Source organism: Vanacampus margaritifer, chromosome 14 (genome assembly GCF_051991255.1).
Source record: "Vanacampus margaritifer isolate UIUO_Vmar chromosome 14, RoL_Vmar_1.0, whole genome shotgun sequence".
NCBI lineage: Eukaryota > Metazoa > Chordata > Actinopteri > Syngnathiformes > Syngnathidae > Vanacampus > Vanacampus margaritifer.
The window spans coordinates 10135723-10149867 of NC_135445.1; the positions used below are offsets into that span (position 1 = coordinate 10135723).

Genomic DNA, 14145 nt, shown 5'->3' on the forward strand with positions numbered 1-14145 from the left:
CACATATTAGTTATTCACATTTTAGTGTTTAAGGTGACATCCTAAGTGAGACCATAAGTTTTTAATATAGCCACTACCATAGATTGATGGATTAATTTGTAATTTTTGTGAAAATCGGAATGTTGTTCTGTCTCTATATGTGCCTTGTGATTGAGTGCCGACCAGCCAAGGGTGTTGTCCACCTTCCGCCCAAAGTCAACTTGGAACAGAATATACCTTGTGGAAATCCGATAGTTTACAAAATGTATTGTAGTTTTAGCCCTGTGTCCAAAAGTACCACAAAGTATGTCCACAAAGTGTTGTGCCCACCACTGATGTAAATAGATATGAACAGAGCCGTTATGAGCACAAGGTGGGGCAAGGTGTGGCCTGATGGCAAAGATATCAATTATCCAGAGCACAGTGGCACTCTGGCTTCCTCCAGGTCTGGTGTTAAATAGACTTGTCAGCACTGTCTCTCTGATTTCCCCCTTCACATGAGTAGCCAGTGATAGTACAGGTTGGCCGCTCGCCGCCGCTCCTCGCCGGCTGCCGGCCCGCATCTTGCCTGCAATTCATCAGCTACGGAGCACATTGGCCCAGTCTCGGTCGAGCGCACGCCGCGTTGCAGCGGAGTCAGCCAGCCAGCCCGCCGAGGAAGAGAGAGAAAAAAAAAAGAATCATATCACCTTCCAAAAGTCTGCTGTAGAGGACGGGGAGTGGGCCAGAATTTTACCGGAATGCCTTGGGCGGGAGTGCACGTTTGAACTTGAGGGTGTTTGTGTGGGAGTGTTTGTTGTGTTTGTGCAAAAATAGAAGAAAAAAAAGATGTGAGGGGAGTTCAGGTGGAAGGGTGTCATTCTGGGGAGCACAACAAAGGCTCTGTTGGGCTTCAGGTGAGGGCAGAGAATTTGGGACACAAGGCGGGGAGCTTTGGCACATGGGCACGAGCCACTGGCTAGCTCGGAGCGCTCTACTGAGTTGAAGGGCAACGGAACACTGACGGGAATGAGGGAGGAAGGAGACCGGAAAAAGGACAGCGAGGTTTCGGGGTGGGGGTAAAAAGTCAGTAAGTAAAGCAGCAGGGTGCTAAGCTCAGAGTGCTTAAGTATTTATTTGTAATGAATAATAACCATGGCACACTAACAAAGCACTTGTTTAATATGAAGAGGCCTCCAGAGGAGCGAGGATCATTCCAGCGGACCTTTAACGGGGCGGCGGACTCAAAGGCGGCCTACGGGAAATGCCAAAGCGCCATAAACCTTCCACCTCCCATCTGCATTCAAAAACACTTTCCGTCCCTTTACACTGTCCATGCTGTCTCTGTGCTGAATAAAACATTAAACACCATTCTGAGATATTAACCTACTTAATTAAAAAAAAAAAAAGAGGAGCTCCATGATGTACGTCTATTTGGTTGGCGTTCAATGCTGCCCAGCTGTCACCACCAAGCCTCTAACCTAAATTATCCAGCGATGCTCTTTCACTCCAGTTAAGGGAATAAGCACTCCTTAAACACTTCAAAAGGCTCGAGTTTTAATTCCCTACACTTCTTAAGTTCAGTAATTATTCAATCTGGGTGATAATGAGCGCCTGTTCGACCTTGAGGATAATAATATTTCCCTTTTATGTGGTTGTTTTAAGTTTTCCAGGCTAATTTAGGAAAACAGTGCTTAATCTTTCAGCAAAAGTAACAAAACAGCGGGCTCAGAAAGTCTCAGAATCAGAGTGGTACTACCTCCGGTTAAAAGGGAAGTCAATACCAAATACATTTCTGGAAAATAATATGTTCTATGCAGCCCCCACTAGTCTAAATACGGTATTCTGGTATTCCATTTTGCCACTTGCTATCATAAGTGAAAATTTTATCACACTTGCTCAGGTTTCTGGTAACAACCAATCACAGCTCAGCTTCAGAAAACAGTTGAGCTGTGATTGGTCGTTGCCTGAGCCCTGAGTAACTGTGATGTCATCTTTAGTCGACAGCAAGTGGCAAAATGGCTGCCCCCTCAGATGGATAAAAATGGCTGGATTTTGCTTCATAACTAATTCCATAAATGTAATATTAATCAGAATATCATGTTTAGACTAGTGAGGTCACATATAATATATTATTGTCAAGAATTACTTATGGTTGGCTTTTCCTTAAAATAAAAAAAGGCACCTCCCAGGCTCGCAAAGAGAAGGCAAAGGGGTTCTATAACCATGGATCTAACAGTCATAACCTCCTGTTCCAAAGCTAAGCTGCAATCGGACCAGTGGGGATCTTCCACTGTGAAAGAAAATGTTTGCTTCGGAAAAAGCAGGACAGACGGGGAAGTAAGCATGAAAAGGAATAACACGGTGGGAGGTAATGTGGACCTAAATGAGTGTTTGAGTGGTGTGTGTGTGTGTGGCAGCATGCTCATTGGTAACGGGCCTGAACGGAACCCAGACGGGTGCCCGGACTGAGACCCCACGCTTAATTGGCCACTCAAACGTTACCAGGTCCCTTCCCAAAATGGCATGATGGTGACACATGGCCAAAGAGTGGGAGTCGAAAGGAGCTTGTGGGGAGTGGAAATGGAGCAAAGGGTTTAGCACCTCCTGCAGCCAAGTGATTTCTCTCCCTTAAGGTTTTTGGGTTGGGACGTGGTGCATATCACCTCTCACTGCGATGACCAAGCAAAAATTAACCCCTCGGGTAGTTTCATACCCAAGAGATGGACACTTTTAAGATTGAAGCTTCCCTGATTTTATTGTGAGAATGCGTGACAAATTCACGTCAACCACCCCCCTACACTCAATTTGCAGAAGGCACCGCTTTTCATTTACAAAGACGAGGAATTCAAACGTGCACCAGAGCAAGACGGGAGCAAATTTGTGATTTTTTCCAGTTCATCAAAGCCTCCACTAGCTAATCCCTTTCTTATATAAATAGCTCATTTGGTGGAGAGGGTAGCTGCCACATAGAGCTCTAACCCTTCTGTCCGTGAAGCTACAGCCAGGATAAGCTGTGTGTTGGATTGGCACACGGGCAGCCTGGGACCTGCTGCTGCGCTGGCCGCCAGTACAGATGGAGGGCAGGGCTGGGCAATGCCAGCTTGTCAGTCGGATTAAAACGACTCATTTATTCATTGAAGTATCGTGCAAAGCGACCGGGCCAAAGTGGGGTGAGGAAAAAGGGGGAGAGCGGAGGGTCGAACAGCGGCGGAACGGGGGCATCTTTGGTGCGAGATAGGGTCTCTTCATCCCTCCCGCGGTTCTGCCTTTTGCCTGTTACTTATCTTTCTTGGGCTGCCAGAAGCCATTACCGCAGTGTACGGAAGGCGGACGGCAGGGTGGCATCTCCTAGTGCCCGGTGACAGATTGCCGCTCGGCCGAGAAGGTGAGGGGTGGACAGCGATTGGCTCCGTTGGTCAGGAAGCGAACGCTGAGGGTTGGAGAAGGAGGCGGAGGAGGTAGAGTGGATGACAAGACCTGGCTGTGTGACCTTTCTGGTATAGCGCGAGTTACTTAAAGAGGCACGGCGCTTGCAGGCCCAACATGATGCCAGGGCAAGAAGGTGGACCCTGATCAGAGATGTCTGGTTGTGCCCAGGATCCTGCTGGCAGCACAGAACCTCAGTGAGGATAAGTAGAGGACGACTAGTCATGTCTAATAACCTCTCCAACTTCAGAGGAACTTCAAACATCTATCTTAGACTCTTCAAAGTCATCAGAGAGTTTGAGGAAGGCATTCAGGCCCGGGTCCAAAATGAGAGGGCAGAATGCCTAAAGGTCAAAAACTAACTCCAAAAATGTCCACAAAACTTCATGAAGGAATTTGGAATGGGCCAAGAAATAAACCATGTTCATGATAGCGTACATATTTTATTCCCCTTGGGTTACCGACTGCTACCATATTACCAAGATACATTTTTAAACTGTTTTCAAACCACTTTCATTCTTTTGGGAAAAATGTCACAAAAGATCAAAACATGTTAATCCTATGAAATGTACCTCCGTAAGGGATTTTCTTTTTGTCAAGCTCAACGGGGAAACAAAATCAAGCCTGACTGAGATTGATATTAGTGAACTAAATGTCCCCATATTCCAAATGTAAAAACACAGCTCAAAACTGCACAGATTCGGAGCACTGACCATCCACAGCTGTGTGTTCATCTACGAGGTCATATATGGGAAGGGTTTTTATCAGGTCTAATTACTCCCGATAGCTGTAATTTACAGGTTTGCGGGAGGGAAAAGTCGGCAAGATTCACACTTCTGTGGGTCAGCATCTGTCGCCATTACCGCGCAGCGCATGCAGTCGGCCAGTCGGAGCAGGAGAGGAAGCGATAAACAACGAGCGGCGTGTGACAGATTAGCAGCGCGGGCTGGAGGACCTTCCACTGACACATCATTTCTCTTGCTAAGCGAGTTTGTTTTGCGGCAGATGTCACCAATAAAAACAGAAACGCGGGAGACGGGGAGGGGAGGTGGCGACACAAGAGGTGGCTTTTGTTCCCGATCCAGAGAGGAGGGTGGTGAAAGGAGCGGGCTTGGAAGTAAAGGTTGAGGGCTGCTTAGTAGCTAGAGGGACCTGCTTAAAAGTCTGCCTCACTTTTTAATTGAGCATTAACAGCAAAGCCAAGGCAGGCCAACTTCGTACTGCATGTTTGCGCTGACTGTAATTATCCTCACTGTTTTCATTTTTAGCACTGCAGGACAAATTGCCAGTGTCACACTGAAATGGTAATTTCAGTGCCATTTGCATCAGCCTGTGTATTGCATTTGACAGGGAGATATTGCAGAGGCTAAGCATTTTCTTCATTGTACTATATGTGGAGTGTGAGTATTTTTGTTTTAACACTGCACTGTAAATGGTGTCCACACATTTTGCTTACTCTTCTCTTTCCTTGTGTTTCTCCTTGTCTGGTCCTAAGTTGCTCATACTGTAGATGAGCCAGGTCAAATTAGACCCAAGCAGCTAGTTGTTTATACTTCATCCTGCATCTGTCTCATTGCCTAACACACAGCTCTAGTCCAAGGTCCAATATTTGTGAACTCCAAAAACAGGATAAGATGAACATTTGTGATGCATCAGGTCAGGTCCACAATTATCCACCCGTGCCTTTATGGACCATGCTTTGTGTACTTGACCACAGTAATGCAAGAACTGAAAACAGACTTCTCACTAAATTCTCGTAAAAAAAGAGCTGGAGCTAAAGTTAGTGTTCACGCAAACAGATTGTGCATGATCTACTCTCACTCGTAGCCTCGGGGTGATGTAGCATGACACCTTCTTGTGATTGGCTCCAAGTCAGCCTTCCGAAGCGCCAAAACGGCATTGCTGAATAAACGATATGTCATGGTATTTTTTGTTTCTGGGATTTAAAAAATGTTTAGACTGCGCTGGCACTGCTGTGCGTGCCGTTTTGTGCTTGCCTTTCAAACGATGTACTTAAAAAGGCAAAATCGCAATTCGTTTCAGGTTTAATGGATCACATTGCATGTGCTATATTCATCTATTTGCATATACTCCTCCCAGAACCTTTTGCTCCTGCCAAACGCACAAAATTGCTGCACAGTTTAATTATTTTGTTTGGCAGAAGCAATCCTGGGTACACACGGTTAGTAGATCAGCTTCCACATCTGTTTGTGTGAGTTATCAAGTCTGTACCGGTTTTTGCATATACAAACCTTGTGTAAATCAAGTTTAAAGCATGGTTTTCAAAATGTTTTAGTAAGTTCAAAATAGTATCCCTGAGCACACATGAGGAAGGGTCCATGGCAGTAGTGGGCAAACTCGGTCCTCGAGGGCCGGAGTCCTGCAGGTTTTGGATGTTTACCTGTGTCAACAGAGCTGATTCCAATCAACAAGATCGTTAACAGGCTTATGCAGAGCTTGCTGATGAGCTGATCATATATCAGCCGTGTAGGAGAAGGGATACATCCAAAACCTGCGGGGCTCCGGCACTCGAGGACCGAGTGTGCCCACCCCTGGTCTATGGTGTTAAAAAAGATTGCCTGAAGCCATATTGACCGTGAATGGTATCAGCCAATAGCTCGAGTCAATCATCCTGTAAAAAAACGTTTTGTTTCAATTCTGCTAATGATGGCTGGATTATGAGCTGGCCAATCACCATGCACATTTTGAACCAAAGGACTACTCTGACCTTCTACAGGTAAGTGCCACTCCTACCTGAGCTGAAATGCAGAGGACCTCCATCAGACAGTTTGATCCGAAGAAGCCTATAGGATTAAAAAAGGTATAAGGTATTAGTGGACATTTACACTAGAGCAAACAAAAACAGGAATATAGGAACGTTAGCGTCATATACAGCGTTATCGAAACAACCACTGGCTGGCAGGCTGACGGTGCAGGTGTACTGTACATCTACTTCCATCACATCTATAACACAGGCCAGGCACTTGCTGTCCTAAGGTCTGCACCTGTCCTGTTCAATATCTAACGGGAGACTGCATGGTGGCTCTCCACTGCCAACCTCCAGAATCTTCTTCCCCTTCTACTCACAAGTGCCATATGGGCGGCCGAGCCTCATTCCATTAGCAAGACCCGAACAGCGAAAGGGAGCAGGCCGGGGCCCCAGCCCTCCTGGCCTTCCCCTGGCACTGCCACAGGGCATGCCCTGCCCACCGCCAGCTGCCCACACTGGGTCAAAAGACACAACAGCCGCTGGCTACCTGAGTTTGGCAGCAACCTGCCTCTCAGTACACTGAGAACGCAATCCATCAATGTAGAGGAGCTTCCAAGGAAATTTACACAACAGACTTTCTTTGGCCAATTCACTCAGACTGCGGTGGTCTACACTGGAATTTAACTTTAAGGCAAAGTCAACCTTAGTATTTCTTGACAATAATATGATATATATGTGACCTCACTGATACTTTATTTCACTTATTGTCCTCACTTTTTTACTTCATTCAACTCCCAGATCCAACACCCTCTAAATTTTAACTTGTCATCATTCACAGGTAATACTGGCTGCTCGGCGGCGCAGTTGGTAAAGTGCATTGTCCACTAAGCAGAAGGTCGGGGGTTTGAATCCCACCTCCGACTATACATTGCACGTCTGTCCAATTGTGCAAGACACTAAATGATATGCATATATACTAAATATCATATCATGAAATGCATTACTTAATCATTTTCCACAACACCCTTCAGTATTATTCCACTTTATTCAATATAATTAATTAATTAAATCGGTGAGCTCAGTGGTTAAGCAAATGCTTAATACCTGGGAGGTCAGCGTTTGTCCAAGTTTAAATTCGTATAATAACCATTGTTTAATTATTTAACATCAATTATATTTGTTGTTAAATAATTATACATTGTTAAATATTATTTGCTATTTCCAGCGGCAAATTCACACATTCATGGCACCTGTGAGTCTAATATCATGCAGGCTAAACAATTTTTTTTCTTTTGAAAAATACACTGTTTAAAAACATACCTCTGTATTTGTATGATAAGAGGTAGTCATTTTTTTTAGTTATTGGATTATCTGTTAGCTCAGTGGTTGACAGGTGCTAAAACAAGGATGTAACTAGCAACTGGTAATGATTAGCTTCCATCTGGCCTGCGGTGTTACAGCAATTCTCAGCATGTCATTCCTTCACGGCAGCTTTTTCCTCTAATCCTGACATCCCATCACCTTGACCTTTAACAGGTGACTGAGCATCTCTGAGGGAAGCTAACAAAAGGCCATCACTGTGTTTCCTACTGATACCACTGATGTGATATCAATTGGTATCTTGTAGAGAGAGGGATTTGCTTCGCTGCTGCACGAAGCTCTCTTCATCTCATAGCACGCCTGGTTAGAGGCTGTCACAGTGTGTAAAAAAGGGGGGTGGGGGGCTTAGCCCGCACCCAGCACCCCAAGTGCCACGTGGGAGGGCTGCGGCAGCACTGATTGAGAGCAACTACTGTCAGGTGAGTCGTTCGCAATTGACGGTGCAGAAGGAGCGTCGAGTGGACTGCTTGCACCGCTAATCTCTGATGTGGCGACCCGCCGGCGCTACCCGCAAGTCTCCAGAGGTTGGACGCCATGAGCCTGCACACACGGACGGGCTCATCCCGGGATCTCTGCTAATATCTCCCTGAACAGAATGAAGCGCCGCCGATATGCTCTAAATACATTTCATTATCATCGTCATGATTCTATCACTAATTCTGTGTTGCGGTTCTGCAGCGGGGCCCTCCCGGGACGTGTCTGAGAGACTGAATGATTAAAACATGTATGATGAAGCATGCATCAAAAGGTCCCTGCAGGCTTCCGCGCGAGATACATGTAAGCATCTCCACTGACACTTGGAGTCAGCCAACAGCAGAGGAGGTTATCTACTGAGGCTGATGAGGAATCACAAGCATGCCATTCGATATGCAATAGGATTGACCTGAGCTGACCTCATCTGTATCCATAAATCCACATTATACCTTCGGTCACCACTTAAGTGTCGCTACTCTTCAAATGTTAGTAGATCAAAAGCAGTTTCCATTCTTCCCTGGCCTGCGTATTGGCCCGTTTCTGTGTGGCTGGAAAGGCGAGGATAAAGTTTTGTGACAGCAATTGATGAATGTTTAATCCAACATTCATACATGGCAAACTGGGATTTGGTCCCCAGTCAAAACCCACCAAAGACACACAGCAGGTGTGTGAAATATTCATTCACTACACGCTTCATTAACAATGAAACATACCGTGGTCGCCTTTCATGTATTCATTTCGATTATTGAAACAAAAGACAGAAAAATGGGCGATTAAAACATAGTGGGCGTGCTATTCTATATTTGTCTTACAGATTTGTAACCATTTGTTTTGTGACAAATAACTCTGCCTGCTGAAATCCCGCTGTCATCTCGCTGGGAGTCAGACAGCGTTCATGCTGCGGGGCTGTGACAAATGTCTGCCCGCGACTCGTCAGCTCCGCGTGCTGCTGCAGCAGCGGTTTGACCCCTGACTTGTCCAGGAGCAGCTGCTAACTCATCGCATAAAGCATTCTGATTAATGTCCGAGCCGTGTACTGATCAGTGTTTCTACTTGTAATAATTAACATGGTAAAATGACAGTGAATGATTTGTCATCTGTCCTGACTGACGGCAGACGGATAAAGTGACAGATGTCATGCCTTCCAGGGATGGAATCTGTTATCTTTCCCTCACAAAGTGATGGCGATGTCACTATGGAGTGTCAGCGCTTTTTCAGTATAGACCCCGCCTCTTTGAATGGATGTGTCATGTAGATTACCAAAATTTCCCAGCGGAGATCATTAAAGTTTCATTTAATCTCATTTAATTAAAACAAGAATGTGCAAGTCCTTGACACACTGTCCAAAGCTATATTGTAAGGCCGTGTCAGGGCTCTGATTAAGTCATAAAACAATCAAAATGTAGTCACGTGACATTTCAAGACATAGTTTTAAGGTCAAGACATCTTTTGAGAAAAGCCCATATATGGGGTGTATCATATTGCGAAACAAAATGTTGCACATTAGCCTCAATTTTGCTGGTTGCTGTTGAATAAATATGACATAGCATTTAGTTAGGTGCAAAACACTGAACACTAAACAAAAAAAATCATACAGGAAAAATGTATCGCAACTAACAAACATACACAAAACAAATAAAGAAATAAGTAGTTCTCCTCTTTTGTTAACACGACAATCTTCAAACATCCAATTTATACAGTTAATTTTGAGTTTATTTTTATTTGGTGTATCTAAGGTGGTAACGAAACATTTAATTTTCATGTTCAATTTTTAATATTGACAAAATTTCCATGCCCAAAATTATACATACAGTATATTTTTGGTACAAACATATCCATAATTCTCATTTCTAATGTGAATAAAGATCACATATTCCTGACCAACTATATGATTGTATGGCATGAGCAATTATTTACCTTGACGTTTGTGAGTTATTTTCTTAAAAAAAAAAAGAAAAAGAAAAAAAAAAAGAAAAAAAAAAGGAGTTCCTTTCGTAGCAGTCAGCCAACTGTTCTGTGGGACAACAGTGATTTAGTAGCATTACTCGTAAGGAAGAGGGCTTCCCATTTATTTGTTCCCATAAGCGCGGGTATCATGAGCTTGTCAAAAGTTGCAGATATCTTTGATTTTTTTTCTCTCCCACAAGCAGAGAAAGAAGTAAATTTGCATGGTCCAGCATGTCAGGGGCCACGGACTTTTATAAGTCTGTCGTCGGAGCTCATATTTTTACAATCTCATATCAACAGAGGAATGATGGAGGAGCAGGTAGAAATAATATTTTGTGAAAATGAGGCGAGCCTGTTTGATTGCCTCATTTCACTGAGACCTCTCCTTTGTTTTTCTCCCTAACGATGACGTCACGCGATTGCCGCGCGTAATAAATGAGCCGTCTGCGTGGCTAAATTACTAAAATCACCACCACAAATGTCATCTTTATACTTCATGTTTCAAATGGGATTAAATGAAAGCGAAATATAAAGTCACAACTTTTTACTCGAAACAACTTTGCCGATTCACGGAACTCGCGGATGCGTCAAGCATAAATCAAGCTTAATGTCCTCGACCTCGCGGAGCGCATTTTGGACTTTTGATGATGTTGAGGTCGGATATATGCGACCTGGCTGTTCAGATTGCGATCACATTGCAAAAATGCAATATGTATCCGATCTAGGACCACATATGAAAGTAACCCAGGTCGGATATGAAAAAATTGGAATTGAGCCGTTCAGACTGACATAAAAAAAAGTGAGATACGGGTCGCATTTGGGTAAAAAAAAAATCATATCTTTGTCGCATTTGCCTGCAGTGTGAACGTAGCCCAAATGACACAGATGCAAGCAAATGCAGCATTGAAAGGAGTTTTGTCATAGTTCACATGGCATGACTCCTTCTTGTGACTGGCTCTTATATCATTCAGAAGCTTCAAAATCTGCATCGCTTAATAGATATGTCATGATACTTTTTTGGTTTCTAGCATTTAATTTATTGTCTTACTAGGGGTGTCAGGTGATTAATTTTCTTTATTGTAATTAATTGCATGATTTCAATAGTTAACTCAAGACTAATTACAAATTTTATCTGTTCTAAATGTACAATAAAATATTTTTTTTCTAAGTTTAAATACGTTTGTTAAGATAAAAATGATATAAATAATTTCATAATTTTTCATGAATTTGAGTTAAAATTAAAAGAAAAGATGTACTGTACTGTTTTTCTGCCACTAGATGACATAATTGCATTTGTAAGATGTTGGTGACAGTTCAGTGCACTTTTCTTTTCATATTAACAGCTATCTAATCTTTAACATGAAGTAACTTGTAATTTTTTTTTTTTCAAATGGTAAAATACAACTTGACCCCAGCCTCCACAAATATGTGCATTATTATTAAATGCATACCTCCTAAATTCTAATGTGGACGTGTCTGCTCTGTTGTGACTGGAATTCCCCCAGAACAGGCTTTCTAAGTAAGAGGCTGTCATTAATCGCGCGTTTAAAAAATTAGTAGCGTTAAAGGAATTTTAAATGAACTCAAAATTAGCACACTCATTTTGACAACCCCGTTTTTTACACAAACGTTAGACATCCATTCACCCATGTCAGTGCCGGTTGCACCTGCATTTCAGACAAGCTGTTTGGCAGAAACGATCCAAGTTTGCGCCCGCTTTTGCACGTGCACACCTTTCGTGAATCAGGCCCTCTTTGGGGTAATGTGATTGGCATTCAAGTGAAGCGATGAGTTCAAAGGACAACATCTCAGAGATCAGGCACGTGTTTTCCACATTTGATCAGTGCTAGCTCTGACAGCTGCCAGGTCAAAACCCCACAACAATCACCTTGTGCATAAAAACGATACATCTGTTTTACATTTTCACATTAAAGTCCCTACACCTTTTCTTCCTCGCGGAGACACATGAAGGCGTCGCCCCCAACACGTTTGTCTTCTCCTTACGCTTGATTAGCACTTCTGTTTATGGCTGCAAGATGTACTCACGATCACTGTTATTCCGAATATTTATTTTAGTTATTTGACACATACTCTGGTATGACAGCTGTGACATTAAATGAATTGGCTGTTTACAACCTTTAACCTCGCAAAACCATCTGGGAAGGAGTGCATAAAAACCTGTTTGGAAAAGGCCAGCCATTTTCTATTGGCTTGTTTTGTTTGAAGCTTGGTTCTCTCCCAAGGTTATTAACGTAAAGTCTATTTTTGAAAGCCCGTTGCAAATTGTAACCTACATAGGAATCAGGGTAGTGAGATAAGAAGTGATATTGTTTTCCGGTAACCTTGACAGCTCGAACAGTGCAACTAAATAAATGCAAATTGATAATGCAAGAAAATAGAAACAAATAACAACGTATGTGAAGTATTTAGGCTAAGGCTTAGTGTAGTCTACTTTACTTGTATACAGTGGACTTCCAGCATGTTTTTGAGTTTGCAGCATCCTTATCTACAGCACCCTTTGGTAATAGCTCGGCGGAATTTTCACTCGTTCTCAATTTGATGAACATGTTTGTACAATCTGTGTGTGTTTTTTATAATCTTAGTTTGAGCCGAGGATCTGTGCCAATAGGCATCCCCCCCTCCCCTATATTTTCAGTTGTCTTGTTCTAGTTTGCAAGCAGTGTGTGCAGGCCTACAGTATGAAGATTTTGGCTTAAAGCATGAAAACCTGAAAAACTATACTGTAGGTGTGTGTATACTTTGGCTATATAAAAGTCTACACACCCCTATTCAAATGTCAGCTTTTTGTGATGTAAAACAAGGCCAATATAATGCTGCATTCGAGGATGGTGGGAAGTCGGACTTTTCCAAGTTCAAACCAGGAAGTATGTACGGAAATCCCACTTGCATAGTCGGAAGAAAAAAAAGTAGCCGGATTTCACCGACTGACTATAATGCGACATCACTCTACAATGGCGACCCCCTTTGGAAACACAGACCGTGAATGGTAAAACACAATTTACTCGAGTATAAAACTATATAGCTTTCTTCATTCAAAAATATTTGACATAACTTCACATAACACAACGTACATGACAGTATGCCGCTATCTCCCTGCATGAAATTATACGGTGAACTACTGAACTGTATGAAAAACTTATAAATACTTATGAAATAAGATAAAAACAATAAATGAAGCAAAATTGCGAGAAGGTAGAGATCAAAATGAGTTTTGAGGACCTATATATATATATATATATATATACATATATATATATATATACACATACATCCGCCATTTTGGTTGTTTACTTTAGCCTCAAACGCTTTCAGGTCGGAACTGCGAAAAAACAACTCGGATATATCTGACTTCCGACCATCCTCAAATGCAGCATAAATCTCTTAGATCCTTTTTGACCATTATTGTGCAGCCTTGAGCCTGAACAACTCGATTGAAGAAAGAAAGAAAAAGGACAATAACAAAATCTCCCAAACACATGCGGGAAAATGTGGTTTGGACTAAAACTAAAGTTGAAATGTTTGTTCATAACTCCAAAGGTACACATACTGCTAATCACAATAAAACTGCAATACCTTGAGTGAAGCGCAGTGATGGCAGTATCATGCTTTGGGCTGATTTTCGTCCAGATGGAAATCGGGCGTAAAGTGGACGGAATTATGAAATACTGTACAAATACAAATACTGTAGCAGTTGCGGTAAGAACAAAAACATCAGACTTCTGTTAGAAAGCAAAAAACGAACACAAAATCAAGAAATGCCTGCTAGAGTGGCTTAAATTTAATCAAACTTTTTAATTGGTGTCAGGTGTGTGTTGACTCAATCACAAGAGTGAAGGTAATTGGCTAATTTAATCCATATGTGAATATACAACAGTCTGTGCAACCTCCTTAATTCAGTTGTTCATTTTACTTCCACTCTCAATTTTGTCTCATTATATTTATTTTCCTTTCTTTCTTTCTTTTGAAGGTTCAGTTAATTTGTACTGTGGGAAAGGTTTTGAAATAATTTATCTTGGTCTTACATAAATCACAATAATTTGAACAGGCTACATTTTTTATACTCTATTGTATTGACATTTCAAATGCAATTAGTACAACAGGTTTGTAACAGCACTGAGAAAGAAATGTAAGAAAACTTAAAAGCAGACAATTAGGCTTAGTCTAATTATAAACAAGAAATAAATAAAATAAAGAGGGTAAAACTAATAAGCAACGCAAAAATAAAG

At 42.3% G+C, this 14145-nt stretch overlaps 1 long non-coding RNA gene across 1 annotated transcript; it reads right to left on the reverse strand.

Annotated features, from left to right (window-relative positions):
* Positions 1–1069: 1069 nt before the first annotated feature.
* LOC144034361 (uncharacterized) lies at positions 1070–13651 on the reverse strand. The gene is made up of 3 exons (XR_013288207.1): positions 13493–13651; positions 6142–6191; positions 1070–1213 (listed from the first exon to the last, which is right to left on the reverse strand). It is a non-coding gene; the product is annotated as an uncharacterized LOC144034361 (long non-coding RNA).
* Between the last annotated feature and the right edge of the window lie 494 nt (positions 13652–14145).